Source organism: Pristiophorus japonicus, chromosome 2 (genome assembly GCF_044704955.1).
Source record: "Pristiophorus japonicus isolate sPriJap1 chromosome 2, sPriJap1.hap1, whole genome shotgun sequence".
Lineage (NCBI taxonomy): Eukaryota > Metazoa > Chordata > Chondrichthyes > Pristiophoridae > Pristiophorus > Pristiophorus japonicus.
This window is the reverse complement of record NC_091978.1, coordinates 123,536,678-123,552,160: the sequence shown is the minus strand read 5'-3', so window position 1 is coordinate 123,552,160 and position 15,483 is coordinate 123,536,678. Positions and strand designations below refer to the sequence as shown.

Sequence of the window (15,483 nt, the reverse complement as noted above, 5' to 3'; positions counted from 1 at the left end):
AAGGCCCGTTACTGCCTCAAATGAGGCGGTAAGGCCTTTCCGCCTTTAAGTGAAGGGGAGGGATGTTGCAACATGTCAGCATGACATGGCTCGTCCACATCACACTGACATCATCACCATGTCAGCGCGGCTGTAATATAGCTCCACCTAGTGGACTACTACTGAACCTAGTGGACTACTGCGATAATGCAACTGATGATGTATGTACAATAAAAGGGTCATAGTCACATGATTACAAGTTCCTGTAGTGCTATCTTTTAGTCTGTGTGTTTGTAATGTCGTAAAGAAGATATGGCGATGAAGATGGAATAATCGGATTCCCTAGCTGAAATTTTTGTTGATGAATGATCCAGCCAACCGACACAGCGACTTTGAGAAGTTCTTTGTTTTTCAGCACAATTAAAAATCCAAGGTAAATTTCAAGCACACTTGGCAGAACTGAAGAGTCCAGATGGCTGCGCCAATGGGAATAATAGGGCACTTGGGTGAGTTCCATTGCGACCGAGAGACATTCAGAGCATATGTGGAGTGGCTGGACAGGTTTTTCACCGCAAATAGTATCGTTGAAGTACCTGATGATGAAAACTATAACTAGGTAGTAATAGAAAGAAAACAAGCTATTTTCTTGATTGAAGCAGGTCCCGAGGTGTATGAAACCTGGAAAAATGTGCTTGTTCCTGTCAAGCCAAAGGCCACGCCATTGATGGGGATTCTCAGCACTACAGTCCTGAGCCCCTGGAAATTGCTGAAAGTTATCATTTTTGAACATGTGATCAATTACATGACGAGAGTATCAGTGAATACATTGTAGCATTAAAAAAGCTATCCATTCACTGTCATTTCGGAAATTTTCAGGACCGAATATTGCGTGACCACTTTGTTTGTGGAATGATGCATGAACAAATCAGAAGGAAGTTCTTGACAACCCCTAACTTGACTTTTGATTTAGCTTGTCAGACAGCTGTGTCGATGAATATGGCCGACCAATACTCCCGAGAATTTCACCCCATTTCCAGTCGTCCGACAACCGAGGTGAATCGGCTTCAGGTTAAAAGTAAAAGGTAGTTGGGCCCTAAGGCCTCAACAACTGAGCAAGGTAACAGAACATTGAAGTCATGCTATCGGTGTCTGGGACAACAAATTGTTCAAAACTGTCCATAGGTACAGGCAGAGTGTTTCTTCTGTAAGAAAACTGGGCATCTTGCAAAGAATGCTGACGGAAGAGTAAACTGACTTTTAAGGCTAAAAGTAGAAATCACTAGAGACTATATAGCACTGAAGAGAAGCAACAGGATGAGAAGGTTCTGGAAATACAGGAGCACAAGGGCAACAATTTGCGAAGTATCATCATCGAAGTAGACGTTGCAGGAACCAGGATACCCATGGAAATTGACATTGCTGCATCGTGAGCATAGTACCGGAATTGCTATATCTCGACAAGTTGAGTGATTTTCCACTGGAAGATAGAGCTGCAAGGATATTCAGGAGAGCAAATTCCTGTGGTAGGACGTATCACCATACAGTGAAATACAAAGATCAGTTTCATAGCTTGTCTCTCTTAGTAGTGTCAGGAGACAAGCCTGCCTTGATAGGTAGAAATTGGTTGGGATCACTGAAACTTGTTTGGAATGAGATTTTTTGTGCTGAAACGAGAATTACATTGAAGGATGATGTCATCAAACAGTATCCAAAGGTGTTCCGCGAAATAGACAGTCTGATCCAAAATTTCAAGGCAAGTATAGAAGGACACTAGATGAGTTTACTGCAAGCCATGTCCCGTACCATACGCACTTAAGGAGAAAGACTAGAAACTGAGAACATTATTTCTGAGGTAGATCTAAGTAATTGAGCTACACCCATTCTTGTTGTACCTAAGTCAGATGGTAATGTAAGGTTGTTTGGTGATTATAAAGTACCATAAACCAAGTTCCACCATACCACCATGCTTCAAATGGTGCAGCAGAGTGCACAGTACAAATTGTAAAACGTGCCCTCATCAAGCAATTATTGGATCCAAATCCAAAGAAATTGTTGGACCACAAATTAAAACATTTTTTAATTATTTATCGTAATACTCCTTATACAACTACTGGTAGAACACCAGCAGAGTTGTTTCTCAAACGACAGCCACGAACCAGGTTCTCATTGTTAAAGTCAAACTTGACACAGTCAGTAGAAGAGAAACAATCAAGACAGAAAAAGAATCATGATAGAGGTAGAGTAAGAGAGAGAAGTGTGACATTGACTCAAAAGTTCAAAGTGAAGAACCATCATCAGTGGTTACTAGGAAGAATACTGAAGATATGTGATCCTCATACATATTTGGTCAAGATGTTTGATCATGGAAAGGTTAGGTTGTTCACATGATCATATTTTACCTACAGATGTGGATGGAGTTGAAAGTTGGAATGATTCGATTATTTTTGATGAGTCAGAGAGTACCAGTAGCAAATCCTACATCAGATGTATGAGAAACAAGTCCAAGAGAAAGTCAGAATTTAAGTCTGAGTCCCAGTCGGGCAGATAAACAGTCTGAAGTTGTAGAGAGATCAAATGTAGACAAGTCACATGATAAGTTCCTGTAGAGTTATCTTGTAGTCTGTGTGTTTGTGATGTCGTAAAGAAGATATCAGAGTGGCGTTGATGAACACTGCCCCGCTCCCTCACAAACCCGCCCGTACACTGCCTCAAACAGAGCCCCAAAGTGCTGGAAGGCGGTGCCAGAGTTAAAGAGCCGAATTTTCCAGCTCTTCCTTCTGAATCTCGCCGGGCGGTAAATTTCCAGTTAATTCAAAGGACGTTCCACAATTTTCCACTGAGGACAATTTTGGGCCCTTTTTATGTTATTTTGCCTCATGTTTTGAATTTCTTTGGAAACATTTGGCTTAAAAATAAAATGTGCAGGTGGAAATCGCCAAGACTGCATGAGAAAGTTTTCACTGATTTGAAAATACTGATTGTACATGTTTGAGTCACACAGCTTTGAAAATGTGGAATTCTCAGGATTAAAAATGTTTTCCAAGTGCAAGCATTTTGTATTTTTAAGATGTGCCAGCATTATGCATCACCAGTATATGTGCCTGAGTACAGATGCACTGAAGCTTAGAGCTTTTATATTTGTGAATTTGAATAAACACTAAAGGAAGACTGTTACATCAACATCACAGAAGTTTGGGTAAAACAGATAGGGGTCTTAAACTAAGGACAAAGAGAGATCCCGTTCAGAGATGGTAGAGGAGAGGAGGTTGATTTGGAAACTGTCAGGAGCAGTGAATCAGCTGAGGCATTTGAGGAGGTTGAAACCAAAAGTCCAATGGATTCAGACAGCCAAAGGAGGAGTGGTGAATCAATCCAGAGGAGATAGATTCAGGAGTCCAGTGTCATACGGTGTTGTTGCAAGTACTAACTGAACACCAGGGGATCAGTGGGGGAGTGTGATGTAGTGAAGGATCAGAGGGAAGCCCAGGAGCACTGAAGTCCAGGAAACCAGTGTCGGGTAAATAATGAAATGAGGAGATGAGCAAAGTGACCTGGGGAAGCTTTCAAAGGCAAAGAGTGATGGCTGGGTAATCCAATAGCAGGGCAGGATCTCACCAGGAGAGTTTTTCTTCAGACTGCTTCCCTCTATGGATTCTTTGGGATTGGTAGCTGAAGCAGCTAAGTGACGCATCAGTGGGCTGGAAACCTTGAGTGAGAGGAGGAGACAGTGTGTTCCTGTAGGCAAGAGAGGAGAGTGGCAGGTGGCGTGGAGAGCACGCTCATGCACCAAGTGTGTATTTGATGGAAATGAGTATTAAATGGCATCAGATCTGATTCAACCTGCAGATGGCCAGCACCGTGTGCCACCTGATAGAATCCTGGTGGACCCAAGGATTGGATTTGGTACCATCATAGATATGATACTGATCAGAGAGCCATTGTTCTGTTTATTATGTCCAGAGCTGAACATAGGTATTGCTAGATGAAAAAAGACCAACATCCATCTACAAAAGCAAAATAGTGCAGGTGCTGGAGATCTGACATAAAAACAGAAAATGCTGCAAATACTCAGCAGGTCAGGCAGTATCTGTGGAGAGAGAAACAGAGTTAACGTTTCAGGTCGATGATCTTCTACCATGCTGGTAGTGGCATGATACAACAACAATGGAGTTGCTGACTAATCATAGGAAACAATCTCTATCAAATAGCCTACAACAGACCCAGACATGATGTGAAGAAACTCCCATATTGTAATGATTTTGGAACCATGGGTCCAAATCATCTATTCTTACCAAATATGCTACACTCACGTGTCATGTCTCAAATTACATATATACTGTATCCCAAATTGTTATTTTCTGAAAGAAATCTATCTAATTTGCATTTGAATGAATTAATGCTCACTGCTACCCTTCTCTCCCTCGGGAGTCTGTTCCATATATTGACCATTCACTCACTGAAATAATATTTATGCAGTACACTTCTCAAACTCCAGGTGGCGAATCCAGTCTGAATTACATCCTGAATTTCTGAAAATCCCATACATACTACAGCCTATAAACCATACATCATGTCAGCTAGACATTAGGGTAAATTGCATTCCAGCCCCTATGTATATTAACTGCTAAAAATACCTTAATGCCTGTACAGCAGAAAACTCTCCCACACTGATTAAAATAACTGTCTTTGAAAGAATATATTTCTCACTGCATTTCCAACACAGAACCTTACTCTTGCAAGCTCTTATCAGAAACGCAGGCATAGGGTCAGAAACCCATACACTTTGTGCACTTGAATCTGCACTGAGTTCCCAGCAAGTAAGGTTCCCCACTAGGGGCACATAGTCAGAAATTGACCCATTTTCTGCAACCACTAGCCCAGTGCCATTACTAAACCAGTGGAAAGGCAGAAGATGGCCCTATCTAGAGTGACTGTACTCCCACTTTCTTTCTACTTCAAGCTATTGTATAAAAGCCAGGAAGATATAATCTTTCAGACTTCAATTTTATATATTATATAATGGCAGTTTGCAAACCATATTCATCGGTCACAACTTTATACATACTGCATTTGTAATTACAACCACATTTATAGCTCATCTGAGAGCATTTTATTGGTCACATTTGACCCTGAAATTATCTTCCGACCACATATCTGCACCATAACTTGAACGGCCTATTTCCACCTTCGTAACATCGCCCGTCTCCACCCCTACCTCAGCTCATCTGTTGCTGAAATCGTCATCCATGCCTTTGTTGCCTCTAGTCTTAACTATTCCAACACACTCCTGGCTAGCCCCCCATGTTCTAATTACGTAAACTTGAGGTCATCCAAAACTCGGCTGCCTGTGTCATAACTCGCATCAAATCCCATTCACTCATCATCCCTGTGCTCGCTGACCTACATTGGCTCCCGATTAAGAAATGCCTTGATTTTAAAATTCTCATTCTTTTTTTCAAATCCCTCCATGGCCTTGCCCCTCCCTATCTCTGTAACCTCCTCCAGCCCCACAACAGTTCAAGATATCTGCGCTCATCTAATTCAGGCCTCTTGAGCATTCCTGATTTTAATCGCTCAACCATTGGTGGCCATGCCTTCAGCTGCCGAGGTCCTAAGCTCTGGAATCTCCTCCCTAAACCCCTCCACCTCTCTAACTCTCTTTCCTCCTTTAAGATGCTCCTTAAAAATGACCTCCATCTGCCCTAATTTCTCCTTATGTGGTTTGGTATCAAATTTTGTTTTATAACACTCCTGTGAAGTGCCTTGGAACATTTTACTGCATGAAAGACGCTATATAAATACAAGTTGTTGTTGTAGTACTTGGCTAACCAACTACCATTATGTCTTGCTAACTGGAGATGTGTTCAAGAAGTTCATTGTATTCATAAAAGGTCCATGAGCATATTAAGATCCTGGCGATGAATAGTCTGGTGGTACTTTCTACCTTGTTTATGCTTGGATTCTGGGAATATTGTTGTGTATCTGTAAAGCATGCACTCCCATGTTCCGCCACCAGGGAGCTCATCCCCTGAAGTCCCAAAGGATCCCAGCATCCCTTGGGAGCAATGTATATAAGCCGGCCCCTAAGGCCTGTTCCTCACTCTGGAGTGTCTCATTAAAGACTGAGGTCACTGTTACTTTAACCTCCCTGTGTGCAGCCTCATCTGTGTTACGAACACAATAACTGGCGACGAGAATACGAATCCAACGCAAAGATGCAGCAAACTGTGGGCATCCTGGAGAAGTTCTCGGAGGGTGAGAACTGGGAAGCCTATATCGAACAGCTAGACCAGTACTTTATAGCCAATGAGCTGGACGGAGAAGGAAGCACTGCAAAAAGGAGAGCGGTCCTCCTCACAGTCTGCGGGGCACCGACCTACAGCCTCATGAAGAATCTTCTGGCTCCGGTGAAACCCACATATAAGTCGTATGAGGAGCTGTGTACACGGGTTCGGGAGCATCTTAAGCCGAGGGAGAGCATGCTGATGGCGAGGTATCGGTTCTACACATGCCAGTGATCTGAAGGTCAGGAAGTGGCGAGCTACGTCGCCGAGCTAAGGTGACTTGCAGGACAATGTGAGTTTGATGGCTACCTGGAGCAGATGCTCAGAGACTTTTTTGTACTGGGCATTGGCCATGAGACCATCCTATGAAAACTTTTGACTGTAGAGACAACGACCCTCAGTAAGGCCATTGCGATAGCACAGGCATTTATGTCCACCAGTGATAACACCAACAAATCTCTCAGCACACAAGTGCTAGCAATGTTCATAAATTAACTGGAACTGTGTTTGCGAGCAGAAATGTACAGGGCAGAACCCACGAGTCTGCAACTGCCAGCAGGCCTCAGGTGACCCAGATGACTCAGAGTCCCCAATAAAGGATGAATGCAAGGCAATTCGTACATTGTTGGTGTTGTGGAGGCTTCCATTCAGCCTATTCATGCCGCTTCAAAGGGTATGTTTGCAAGAGCTGTGGAACAATGGGGCACCTCCAACAAGCTTGCAAACGAGCTACAAGCTCTGCAAAACCTGCTAACCACCACGTGATAGAGGAAGATCGGTCTATGGTGGATCAAAGCAATTTCGAGCCTCAGAGAGAGGAAGCAGATGCTGAAGATCATGGGAGTGCATGCTTTACAGATACACAACATCTATAATGCAGGTACAGCATTTGCTTTTGCTCTCTGCTGTCCAGTCTTGTTCCCTTTAAAAATAATTTCCTCAGTTCTTTCACAAATCCAACCAACAGCTGCCAACTCTTAATATGATGTCTCCATGCTTTGTCAGTTGTCTATTGGCAGTCTGTTTTTTTTAATATTGAGAAAGCAAGATGTAGAGCTAGGTCCCATATTGCAGGACACCAACATATATGAAAAGAGTAAAAGAGAAAATGAAGTAAACCAAAAAGTAGTGATTAAGTCTTGACCTCGCTATCTGCTCTGGCTTCACATAGAATTTCCCATTGACTTTATTACTAAAGCTAACTTTAAGGAGATCAGTTACCCCTTTAATTTCTCTTTTACTTCGCTTCTTCTAAAGAACTTGTAACCTTCTATAAAGCCCACATCAATCCAAAATGTAAATACTGATCCCCAAATTTGAAGATGTTCCAGCATCCCACTGCTTTGCTCTCTTGCACCTACAATTCTGCAATTTGGCACAGTGGTGACAATCAAGGGCACCAACACCCTAAACCTTTATGGCTTTGACTCACTGCAGACCATCACTTCTGGTCGAGCTAAACATGTATGAACCAGATGCTGATTGGTATGGCGAACACTTTAATCTCGTTTCCCACTAAAGAGAAACAGAAGCATGCCACTGTTGCACAATTTCACAGCAGTGATGCATTGCAGGAATTACTGGGATCCATTAATGGCAGCCACATTGCTACCTGGCCAGCTTGTTCTTGCACCTCCTTTGCCACCACCACTTGCTCTTCAATGCCCAGCCACAATGACAGGCACTAATTAATCTGATGTAATCTCTACAAACTTACGAACTGCATCCTCTGGGATGTGTTTAGCTGAACCGATGTTTAAAAGCATTGCTCTGTGGTCCTGTCTTGTGCTGGGCCACTGGCAGTGCTGACAGGCTGCTGTTCAGTGACCTAAAATGAAAGAAAAGGAATAATTGTTGAAATGCTTTCTGCAAGAGGTGCCTTTCAAACAGAGCTTGCCTTGCAACATACATAATGACTGTGTGGTAGCGAGTGTGAAGGGAAACAGAACATATGAGGAAAAAGAGGAAAATTCCCCCTGAGCTTGTAACTTCTGATATCTTCTCCAGCTCAGATCTTTCCTATTGTATTATGTGATAAATTTTATGAATGCGAGCTCCTGACATGGAGCGTCATTGATCACCAACTCGTGTTCCCGGCAGGCGAGGATCCACGCAAAAAGCACATATTCAGAATATCTTTGTATGCCCTTGTTATGCCAGCAGAGAAGTAGTCTTGAGATGTCAGCTGAAGGAACACGTACCACAGTGCCAGACGTGTGCACAAGCTGCTGTGTGTCAGCAAGTGACTATGCAAAGTGTAGCTAGGTTGTGTTGCAGTGAGTTGATGTGTGAAACCACTGGAAGCTGTCAGTATACTAAAACTTTCAAGTAGGTTGCAGCTTGAATGTGTACCTTGCTGAAGTATGGGTGTGCATGAGGTGCTATGAGAGATGTCAGGTTTTCTGAGGTTTTGGCATGGGAAAGCAGTAAATATTGATGGGTACATAGCACTAGAATCCATGACCCTGCTATTCCTCTCCACGGCACCTTGGAACACCCAACTCCCAGCCAGATGCAAGGGGCTGTTCCTAGCCCTCCCACCTTAGTTTGCACGATGTGTGACACAGGGGCACCCATTTTGAAGGGCATCTGACAAAGTTATCGTTCGGCATTGCATCTGGGTCCACTCAGTTTAGAGAGTGCGAAGGTGCCAGGCAACAAAGAAGACCTGAGAAGGAATGCCTGTCAGTCCTGAAGGCGCGTCTGTGTTTCCACTCCCATTTCCAGGTGCAAGGCCCTTCTAAGGGCCAGTCCTGCACCAGGGGTGCTATAAGGCCATGCAAATAACCTGGCCCTGGACAGACGCATTGCATTCTGACCAGTCCAGCACCCATGAAAAGGGAGTGAGGAATATCGGTCTATGCATCTTTACTTGATAATGATCCAATAGTTTGCCCTGCACAAAAAAAAACAGTTCCACACAATTAGCGGATATGTGTGGTAGCGATTGCAAGGTTTTCTACAGCTACAAGCATCATAGTGCTATTAGGGACAGTACAGGGCCACTGATGGATTCTGGAGGTTGGATATGGTTGGAATTCCAAGATTTGACATAACTTTAACTAACAGATTCTGTCAGCTTTTACTATTGAGGATGAGGCAAGTTACCAATGTTGTAGCATAGAGTTGATACTAAAATTGAATATGTAGAAGCGGACTAGGAAACTATCCTTGCTAAAATTAGGGCTTTTAAAGCAGATCAGCTGCTAACCTTGATGATATTCATTCTGGGATATTAAAAGAAATGGGAGCTGTGTTCTGAATCACTGGCTCATATATTTAGTAACTTATTGAGTTCTGGGATTGCCTGATTATCTTGAAAAGAAGTGGCTCTTCAGAAATTGCAGCATTGTTTCCAGAAGAGGAGGTCTTATCTCATTAACTTGATTGAATTTTTTGAGAGGGTTATTGCTATATATGTAAACTTGTATTTACTCTGTACAGCCACCAGAGGGCTCATCCCCTGGAGTCCCAAGGGATCCCATAATCTCTTGGGAGCACAGGTGTTTAAGGAGGCCTCACAGGTTGGAGAGGCACTCTGGAGACCTGCAATAAAAGACTAAGGTCACGCTTTACTTTGAATTCACAGTGTTCAGTCTGACACTTTCTCCATACATAACAGTTATGAAGATAGTAGATTATGGAAGCCTGACAGATACTGTATATCGAGATTCTCAAAATGTCTTGATAAAATGACGCAGAAAAGGCTTGTAAGATTGGCGGGCAGATCTTGGATGAATGAGTTGCATTCATGTAGACAGGCTATTTATTAGCCGACATGCGGGCCAGTCACTCATGGGTTCCTGCAGGGATCCATGTGAGGGCTGTTGCTCATCACTGTCTTTATCAATGATTTGAATGGAGGTGTAAGGGCAATGATCTGCAAGTTTGCAGTTGACATAAAAATATCTGCGGAACCCAAGAACTTAGATGAAGAAATATTTAAAAGATTGTGAAGCTATTCCACAACTTGTACAGCAATTAAATTTGAACTTAATATTAATACTGAACTTTTACTTTAATTACTTACAAAAGAATGCATGATGAGGAGCTGAGGAATATGATGTACATCTCTTACTCCCGATTTATCAGTTCAGCCTTGTCATGGCTATACATAATATTTTACATTCCTCCATGTAGGTGCTTACCATCCTTTTTCTGTATTTTACACAGTCCTGCAGCAATTACATTCATTAATGGTACCAATTAATTTGCTAAACAAGCCATAATAAAAGTCTGATCTTGTTGTCAGCCACATGGAGCAATAAGGGACATCAAACATTACTTCTGCTGACAACAATTAATTTCTATGATGCTGAAGTAGACTCATCATGTCAATATGTCGAGGAACCAACTAGGGGGGAGGTCATCTTAGACTGGGTGTTGTGTAATGAGAGAGGATTAATTAGCAATCTCGTTGTGCGAGGCCCCTTGTGGAAGAGTGACCTTAATATGGTGGAATTCTGCATTAGGATGGAGAATGAAACAGTTAATTCAGAGACCATGGTCCAAAACTTAAAGAAGGGTAACTTTGAAAGTATGAGGCGTGAATTGGCGAATGATACTTAAGGGGTTGACTGTGGATGGGCAATGGCAAACATTAGAGACCGCATGGATGAACTACAACAATTGTACATTCCTGTCTGTCATAAAAATAAAAAAGGGAAGGTGGCTCAACCGTGGCTATCAAGGGAAATCAGGGATAGTATTAAAGCCAAGGAAGTGGCATACAAATCGGCCAGAAATAGCAGCGAACCCAGGGACTGGGAGAAATTTAGAACTCAGCAGAGGAGGACAAAGGGTTTGATTCGGGCAGGGAAAATGAAGTACGAGAAGAAGCTTGCAGGGAACATTAAGGCGGATTGCAAAAGTTTCTATAGATATGTAAAGAGAAAAAGGTTAGTAAAGACAAATGTAGGTCCCCTGCAGTCAGAATCAGGGGAAGTCATAACGGGGAACAAAGAAATGGCGGATCAATTGAACAAGTACTTTGGTTCGGTATTCACTAAGGAGGACACAAACAACCTTCCGGATATAAAAGGGGTCAGAGGGTCTAGTAAGGAGGTGGAACTGAGGGAAATCCTTATTAGTCGGGAAATTGTGTTGGGGAAATTGATGGGATTGAAGGCCGATAAATCCCCAGGGCCTGATGGACTGCATCCCAGAGTACTTAAGGAGGTGGCCTTGGAAATAGCGGATGCATTGACAGTCATTTTCCAACATTCCATTGACTCTGGATCAGTTCCTATCGAGTGGAGAGTAGCCAATGTAACCCCACTTTTTAAAAAAGGAGGGAGAGAGAAAACAGGGAATTATAGACCAGTCAGCCTGACATCGGTAGTGGGAAAAATGATGGAATCAATTATTAAGGATGTCATAGCAGTGCATTTGGAAAGAGGTGACATGATAGGTCCAAGTCAGCATGGATTTGTGAAAGGGAAACATGCTTGACAAATCTTCTGGAATTTTTTGAGGATGTTTCCAGTAGAGTGGACAAGGGAGAACCAGTTGATGTGGTGTATTTGGACTTTCAGAAGGCTTTCGACAAGGTCCCACACAAGAGATTAATGTGCAAAGTTAAAGCACATGGGATTGGGGGTAGTGTGCTGACATGGATTGAGAATTGGTTGTCAGACAGGAAGCAAAGAGTAGGAGTAAATGGGTATTTTTCAGAATGGCAGGCAGTGACTGGTGGGGTACCGCAAGGTTCTGTGCTGGGGCCCCAGCTGTTTACACTGTACATTAATGATTTAGACGAGGGGATTAAATGTAGTATCTCCAAATTTGCGGATGACACTAAGTTAGGTGGCAGTGTGAGCTGCGAGGAGGATGCTATGAGGCTGCAGAGCGACTTGGATAGGTTAGGTGAGTGGGCAAATGCATGGCAGATGAAGTATAATGTGGATAAATGTGAGGTTATCCACTTTGGTGGTAAAAACAGAGAGACAGACTATTATCTGAATGGTGACAGATTAGGAAAAGGGGAGGTGCAACGAGACCTGGGTGTCATGGTACATCAGTCATTGAAGGTTGGCATGCAGGTACAGAAAGCAAATGGCATGTTGGCCTTCATAGCGAGGGGATTTGAGTACAGGGGCAGGGAGGTGTTGCTACAGTTGTACAGGGCCTTGGTGAGGCCATACCTGGAGTATTGTGTACAGTTTTGGTCTCCTAACCTGAGGAAGGACATTCTTGCTATTGAGGGAGTGCAGCGAAGGTTCACCAGACTGATTCCCGGGATTGCAGGACTGACTATCAAGAAAGACTGGATCAACTTGGCTTGTATTCACTGGAGTTCAGAAGAATGAGAGGGGATCTCATTGAAACGTTTAAAATTCTGATGGGTTTAGACTGGTTAGATGCAGGAAGAATGTTCCCAATGTTGGCGAAGTCCAGAACCAGGGGACACTGTCTAAGGATAAGGGGTAAGCCATTTAGGATCGAGATGAGGAGAAACTTCTTCACCCAGAGAGTGGTGAACCTGTGGAATTCTCTACCACAGAAAGTTGTTGAGGCCAATTCACTAAATATATTCAAAAAGGAGTTCGATGAAGTCCTTACTACTGGGGGGATCAAGGGGTATGGCGAGAAAGCAGGAATGGGGTATTAAAGTTGCATGTTCAGCCATGAACTCATTGAATGGCAGTGCATGCTAGAAGGGCCGAATGGCCCACTCCTGCACCTATTTTCTATGTTTCTATGTTTCTATCAGATTTTCACTGTGCAATACATCACTTATCAAGATGTCTTAACACTCTTTCAAAGAAGAACATTGCTCATTCTAGTCATTATTTCTGTGACTTGCAAGAGGAAAATTCAGTAACTAAAGATCTGACAATAATGAGAAGATCCTTGAACATGGTGCTGTCACACTGATTATATATTAATACATCGGGTACGGTATCAAGGAGCCCAAATAAGATTGAATTCAATGGGATAAAGAGGGAAACTCTCCACTGGCTGGAGTCATACTTAGCACAAAGGAAGATAGTTGTTTTTTTTGATGAATTCATTCTGGGTTGTGGGTGTCACTGGCAAGGCCAGCTTTTATTGCCCATTCCTAACTGCCCTTGAGAAGGTGGTAGTAAGCCGCCTTCTTGAAGCGCTGCAGTCCTTGTGGTGAAGGTGCTCCCATAGAGCTATTAGGGAGCGATTTCAGGATTTTGACCCAATGACAATGAAGAAACGACGATATATTATCAAGTCAGGTGTATAACTTGGAGGGGAACTTGAAGGTGATGGTGTTCCCATGCGCCTGCTGTCTTTATCCATCTAGGTGATAGAGGTCACGGGTTTGGGAGATGCTGTCGAAGAAGCTGTGGCGAGTTGCTTCAGTGTATCTTATAGATGGTACATACTGCAGTCACGGATGTGAATGTTGAAGGTGATGAATGGGGTGCTAATCAAGTGGGCTGTTTTGTCCTGTATGGTATTGAGTTTCTTGAGTGTTATTGGAGCTGCACTCATCCAGGCAAGTGGAGAGTATTCCATCACGTTCCTGATTTGTGCCTTGTAGATGGTGGAAAGACTTTGAGGAGTTAGGAGGTGAGACACTCACTGCAGAATACCCAGCCTCTGATCTGTTCTTGTAGCCACAGTATTGTGGCTGGTCCAGTTAAGATTCTGATCAAGGATGTTGATGGTGGGGGATTCGGCAATTGTAATGCCGTTGAATATCATGGGATTGTGGTTAGACACTCGCTTGTTGGAGATGGTCATTGCCTGGCACTCGTGTGGTGCGAATATTAATTGCCACTTATCAGCCCAAGCTGTCATCCAGCTCTTGCTGCATGTGGGCATGGACTGTTCAATAGTTACGAATGGAACTGATCAGTGTGCAGTCATCAGCGAACGTCCCCACTTCTGACCTAATGATAGAGGGAAGGTCATTGATGAAGCAGCTGAAGATTGTTGGGTCTCGGTCACTGCCCTGAGGAACTCCTGCAGCGATGTCCTGGGGCTGGGATGTTAGACCTCCAACAACCACAACCATCTTCCTTTGTGCTAGGTATGACTCCAGCCAGTGGAGAGTTTTACCCCTGATTCCCATTGACTTAAATTTTAGTAGGGCTCCTTAATGCCAGACTCGGTTAAATGTGCCTTGATGTCAAGGGCAGTCACTCTCACCTCACCTTTGGAATTTAGCTCTTTTGTCCATGTTTGGACAAGGATGTAATGAGGTCTGGAGCCAAGTGGTTCTGGTGGAACCCAAACTGAGCATCGGTGAGTAGATTATTGGTGAGTATGTGCCATTTCATTGGACTGTCAACGACACCTTTCATCACTTTGCTGATGATTGGGAGTAGATTGATTGGTAATTGGCCGGATTGGATTTGAGGCATGGATCAGTCTGGAGCACAAGTCTTCAGCACAACAGCCTGGATGTTGTCGGGGCCCATAACCTTTGCTGTATCCAGTGTGCTCAGCTGCCTCTTGATATCACGTGGAGTGAATCAAATTGGCTGAAGACTGGGTTCTGTGATGGTGGGGACCTCAGGAGGAGACTGATATGGATCATTCACTCACCACTTCTGATTAAAGATGGTTGCAAACGCTTCAGCGTTGTCTTTTGCATTCGCGTGCTGGGCTCCACCATCATTGAAGATGCCGATAATATGGAGCCCCCTGCTCCTATTAGTTGTTTAATTGTTCACCATCATTTACGACTGGGTGTGGCAGGACTGTGGATCTTTGATCTAATCCGTTGATTGTGGGATCACTTAGCTCTGTTTATAGCATGCTGCTTCCACGGCTTAGCATGCACGTTGTCCGGTGTTGCAGCTTCTCCACATTGGTACTCATTTTTAGGTACATCTGTTGCTGCTCCTGGCATGCTCTTTTGCACTCCTCATTAAACCAGGGATGGTCCCCTGGCTTGATGGTAATGGTAGAGTGAGGGATATACCGGGCTATGAGGTTACAGATTGTGGTGGAGTACAATTCTGCTGCTGCTGATGGCTCACAGCACCTCATGGAGGCTCAGTTTTGAGCTGCTACATCTGTTCTGAATCTATCCCATTTAGCACAGTGGCAGTGGCTCACAACACGATGGAGGGTGTCTTTAGTGTGAAAATGGGACTTCGTCTCCACAATGACTGTGCGGTGATCACTGCTACCAATGCAAGTCATGGACAGATTCATCTGTGACTGGTAGATTGGTGAGGACGAAGTCAAGTAGGTTTTTCCCTCGTGTTGGTTCTCGCAACACCTGCTGCAGGTC

General features: G+C 43.6%; 1 protein-coding gene across 1 annotated transcript in view; it reads left to right on the top strand.

The window, feature by feature from the left end:
- The window catches only part of pde4d (phosphodiesterase 4D, cAMP-specific), a 905,003-nt gene that overhangs the window by 490,696 nt on the left and 398,824 nt on the right, over positions 1-15,483 (top strand). The gene's annotated exons all lie outside the window — the stretch shown is intronic.